Genomic DNA, 6,000 nt, shown 5'->3' on the forward strand with positions numbered 1-6,000 from the left:
ACACACACACACACACACACACAATGAAAGGCCACTCAAGTCAGGGTAATAAGATGGAGCTTTTGCAGTGCATTTAGCTAATGCTAATAGAGATGCAGTATAATATAGTTGTACCAAGTTTCCATTTTTGCCTTAAGCAGGATGTAAGCATGAGATTGTAGAAGAAAGGATTCTGTAAATAGATTTATTTCGTGATATTTGGGTAAACAGTTCTTGTTAACATAGAACAACTTTATACTAACTATAGAAAATGCTTTTCAATAAATCCTCCTTGACAATCAATGCATTCTCAGGTTCTTGTCTTCTGAGAGAGATCTATAGAATAAATTATTCTGGGAAGTGTATGGTATGGCACATAAAGAGGAAGGAGTGGTTATTTGTATGAAATAAAAACGGTAACTGATTTTTAAAAGATACTTACATGACTAAATCTCTGTTAGAGTACCAACATTAAAACTAACTAACAATTATGAGGGCTGATTAGCAGTCCTCTCCAAGGTGAGGAAACAAGATCTGTACTTCAACACTGCCTTCTGCTACCTGCCTGCTCCTTCCTACCTCCCTTTCTGCCCACAGAGAGGGTCTTTTCATTTGGCAGGAAGAAAAACGAATCAGGAGCCCTGAAGCAGAGGGCTGCTGCTGTTGCTGGTGATTGATGGGCCTGGGTAATTTCACCTCTGGTGTCAAAAAGATTTAAGTTTCACTTGCAAACTACTTGCTGAAGCCAACCACCTATCTCAGCCCTACCAAGTTTAGCCTACTCGTGGCCCTCACAGGCATTAGGCATTTCTTTCCCATTCACAGTTATCTATGACTTTTTTTTTAGTTGCACATATGTTTGTAGCATGTGGTATGTTTCTGCATGTTATGTGTATGTGTGTGTATCTGGAGTGAAGATGACTGAGCTTCAGGTCTCACTAGCCTAGATAGAACTTCAAGCATCCCTTTAAAATGGCCTATGTCAAATAATTTTTTTAAAAAGCTGCTTACTTAGTGACATCTTTAACACTTCGGATTTCTATACATATCTATAATATCTTACTGATATGGTTTGGCTGTGTCCCCACCCAAATCTCATCTTAAATTCCCACTATGTTATGGGAGGCACCTGGTGGGAGGTAATTGAATCATGGGGGGCAGGTCTTTCCCATGCTGTTCTCATGATAGTGAATAAATCTCACAAGATCTGATGGTTTTATAAGGGGGAGTTTCCCTGCACAAACTCTCTCTTTTTGCCTGCTGCCATCCATGTAAGACGTGACTTGCTCCTCCTTGCCTTCCACCATGATTGTGAGGCCTCCCCGACCACGTGGAACTGTAAGTCCATTAAACCCTTTTTCCTGTATAAATTACCCAGTCTTGGGTATGTCTTTATCAGCAGCGTGAAAATGAACTAATACACTTACTAAAGAGATTCTACTGCCCCACAAAACTTATTTGACACATTGCCTTGACTGTAGAAGCGGTGTTGTGAATTATGACTGTGGGCAGGAGTTACGGTGTTACTCTGCGACTTCTATTAGTATAGATTGGTGGAGACCAGAATATTAATTTTTGTAGATTTCTTATATTTTATTATTTACTTATTTATTTCTTTCTTTATTTTTTAAGACAGGATCTTACTCTATCACCCAGGCTGGAATGTAGTGGGAACTCACCACAGCATTGACCTCCTGAGCTCAGGTGCTGGGCTCACCACAGCAGTGACCTCCTGAGCTCCCATCTCAGCCTCCTGAGCAGCTAGAACTACAGTGCTCACCACCACACCCAGCTAATTTTTGTATTTTTTGTAGAGATGGGATTTTGCCATGTTGCCTGGGCTCCAGTGATCCACCCACCTTGGCCTCCCAAAGTGCTAGGATTACAGGTGTGAGCCACCGTGCCTGGCCATGTTTAATTTTTTAATTAGATGGAGGCATGGGAGTGGCCATTCCTTTTGTATGTGTGAATGTCTGATTTATTTCTATTGCCATTTATAATGCAAAGATAGATACTTCCTAATTATTTACTCTGGCCAGGGATATTATTTATTTATGGAGCTGATGATAGTATGTGGCTTTTGTGAACTGATCTGCTTCTTGGTTTTGTTTTTATTCTAAATTTAGCTTTTCACATAGTTGTAACCTTGAGCTAATACAGAGGTTTGATTGTTTGATCGTTTTTAGCTTTTTGATGGGTAGTCAAGAAGATAACAGCTTTTTTTATGAAGTCTCGCTCTGTCACTAGGCTGGAGTGCAGCGGCCCGATCTTGGCTCACTGCAACTTCTGCCTCCCGGGTTCAAGTGATTCTCCTGCCTCAGCCTCCCAAGTAGCTGGGACTACAGGCATGCACTACCGTGCTCAGCTAATTTTTGTATTTTCAGTAGAGATGGGGTTTTGCCATGTTGGCCAGGATGGTCTCCATCTCTTGACCTCGTGATCTGCCCACCTTGGTCTCCCAAAATCGTGGGATTTACAGGTGTGAGCCACCGTGTCCGGCCGATAACAGCTTTTAAACAGTTAAAGCTGTTTAAAAATACAACTCCTCTGAGAAGCTATTAAGAATTGGATCCATTCAAAGCTGAAACTGCTGTTCTTATCTGTTTGGTAAATCTAGATTAAACTTTTTGCAATTTGTGATGTAATTGTGTACACTTACCATGGAATTGCTGAGATAATTAACATTAAGGATTGACCCCTTGTGGTATGACATACCCCCAGAGAGGGCAAGGGAGGTAGCCTAGGGAGAGAATAGCTGTCAAGTCCTTTCTTGCCTTTAATGCTTATGAGATAATAGGATTCTCCAGAAGTATCCTCTCTCCCCAGAGACTGAGTGAGCCCCACCACCATTAAGTTCAGACACATCCTAAGTTTTCCAGAGAGAGGATGCCTAATGACCAACACACTTCATCCAGCTGGAGACCCTGGCACTTAAGACCAGGGGAGGAACTTAACTCTTTTGAAAGGCACCAGGCCATGTAAACCAGAGCAGTTTTTCTAAATAGTAAAATGTTATTAGCCACGAAGATGATTTCACCCCTTCATCCTGTAGCATCGACTTCCTGGGCTCAGGTGCTGGGCTCCAAATATATGAATAAATACTGATAATAATAACAATGATCATGATAATGCAACCCTTATACATCTAGGGATCACCTGCTTATTTTCAGAGCAAAGTCATGTTCCAGCGGCAGAATTCAGCAGCCACAGAAATTTTAAAAAGTGACTACATTCTTTATTTTTAGTTGATGAAGAACGTTAGAGGGATATGATTCCGACCCTGGGGCAAAACCTTTTAAAAACGCCTCTCTCACGCTCCAATTTTCTTGTATGCTCCAGAACTTCTCTCATATGTCAACACTAAAACTGTCCCATGAGACCCTACCTTATGTGGAACTTGCTCTCTTCTTTCCTGCTCTTTCTGTGGCAGATACCTTGGTTTCTATGCAAGCAATCAAAAAATTTCCTCATTAAGTGGAAGCGACACAGGGACAACTGAGTAGGCATGGTGCTTAGTGGAGTACTGCATTGTGTTTTGGAAGGAGAGGATCAGGGAGGGATCTGAACATCCTACTTAATAGTTCTTGCTGCAGCACAATAGCTGCCCTTCATTATGCCATGGCCACAATGCAACCACATATTAGATGCTCTGTTTGTATTTTCTCATTTAAGACTTGTTAGCCCCATTCTAAATAAGAGAAATCTGAGCTTCCGAGGGGATGTATTCTCATGGGCCCATTGCCTCCAAGTGGCAAAGTCAGGATCTGAACTCAAATCTTTCTTCCTCCAAAGCCTTTACATCTGCCACTAGTCAGTCACCATGCCTGTTATTTTAAATAATTAATTCAAAGGGAAACAAACAGTTTCTATACATTTTCTTTTTCTTTTTTCTTTTTTTTTTTTTTGAGACAGGGTTTCACTCCTGTCACCCAGGCCAGAATGCAATGGCATGATCTTGGCTCACTGCAACCTCTGCCTCCCAGATCACTCAAGCAGTCCTCCCACCTCAGCCTGCCGAGTAGCTGAGACTGCAGGCATGTGCCACCACGCCCAGCTAATTTTTTTTTTTTTTTGTATTTTTCGCCGTGTTGCCCAGGCTGGTCTCAAATTCCTGGGCTCAAGCGATCTGCCCGCATTGTCCTCCCAAAGTGTTGGGATTACAGGTGTGAGCCAGCATGTCTGGCCCTATACATCATTTTTACTGTTAAAAGCTCCAAAGCTAAAAGCTCCAAAGTATAAAAATATAAAGATGATTAACTCAATTATTATCCAGTAACTTCATAGACTTTTATGCAATCATTTCATTTAAAATAATAAGGAAGCTGTATTTTTTATGTAAAGAAGCATACAAGATAATGATTGATTAAAAATTAAATGAAGTTTAGTATATATAATTATAACCATTTAAAAGTAAGCATATACAGAGTTAAAAATCAGAAAAGTCATAAGTATGCAAATTACGTCTAGTAAGGCGAAGAAGAAGAGTTCTATTTTTTGCTAAAGTTATTTACATTTTAAATGACTCTTGTGTGTCTTTGAAAGAAAGATTGTCAGTCTTGGGTGGTACTGATCTACTGACTGCAAGCTTCACAAACCCAAGTTCAAACTGGAGAAAACTAAACTCTCATTAATCTGCTAGATTGAGACAGTTCATATTCTTCACCTTCTTATCCTATTTTTATCAAAATAATACTGTACTTGACAGTGGAACAGCCTGAAACAAAATCAACCTAAAGGCCTGCTCTCCTGCCCTGTGTGGGGGCACCGTGGGCTTGTTTAAATCAAAGACAAAGTGATTAGCAGTCTGATGCCGAGAATGTTCAGGCTCATTCCTCTACCAGCAGACACTGAGCATTTCTTTCTTTCTTTCTTTTTTTTTTTTGAGATGGAGTTTTGCTCTTATTGCCCAGGCTGGAGTGTTATGGTGCAATCTCGGCTCACCGCAAGCTTTGCCTCCTGGGTTCAAGTGATTCTCTTGCCTCAGCCTCCTGAGTAGCTGGGATTACAGGCATATGCCTCCACGCCCGGGTATTTTTTTTTTTTTTTTTTTTTAGGACAGACAGGGTTTCTCCATGTTGGTCAGGCTGGGCTTGTACTCCCTACCTCAGGTGATCCACCCTCCTCGGCCTCCCAAAGTGCTGGGATTACAGGAGTGAGCCACTGCGCCCAGCCAACACAGAGCATTTCTTACTCTCCCCTTCCTTGCACCACCTGAAGTCTTTAGTAGTCATTAAAGTATAAAAGACTGGTATCATTTCAAGAGTGGCTTCTCTTGGGGACATTTATTTCAAATCTCTAAGCCTTGCTCTCTAAAGGAAATGGAGACTCTAAGCAAAAGAGAATTTGAGGAATTGTTGAGAAGACAAGTAAGAGACACTGAAAGCTGACCTCACTCTGTGACTCAAGGTCACCTTTATGCTGGGGGAAAGACTGCCTTCCTGAGGGGCTGTATCCTCAGAGGAAAATGTTCTTCATTTTATATCTTTAAAATAACACTGCTGGTGTTTATGACTTTCATGAAAGTGTGAATTTTGGAAAGGAGACTTTATTATGCCTATAGAAGATAGTTTTCTGTGCTTATATGTTAGTTCATGCGTCTTCTCTGAAGAAGGACTTCTTTCTCCTAAAGGTGCATGTGGGTTTTCTGTTATAGAAAACAGGTGTGAAAGTTCAGTGTTCAACAGCTCTACCATTCTCTGTAACAGATTTGTTTTATTTTATTCTTTTCTATTTTATTTTATTTATTTTTTGAGGCTCCCGCTCTATCACTGGGCTGGAGTGCAGTGGCATGATCCCAGCTCGCTGCAGCTTACACCTCCCAGGCTCAAGCAATTCTTTCACCTCAGCCCCCTGAGTAGCTGGGACTGCAGGCATGTGCCACCACACCCGTCTAAGTTTTGTATTTTTTTCATAGAGACGGGGTTTCAACATGTTACCCAGGCTGATCTCCAACTCCTGGGCTTAAGTCATCCACCTACCTTGGCTTCCCAGTGTTGGGATCACAGGCATGAGCCACCGTGC

The sequence above is a fragment of the Pongo pygmaeus genome, chromosome 14 (assembly GCF_028885625.2).
Source record: "Pongo pygmaeus isolate AG05252 chromosome 14, NHGRI_mPonPyg2-v2.0_pri, whole genome shotgun sequence".
Classification (NCBI taxonomy): domain Eukaryota; kingdom Metazoa; phylum Chordata; class Mammalia; order Primates; family Hominidae; genus Pongo; species Pongo pygmaeus.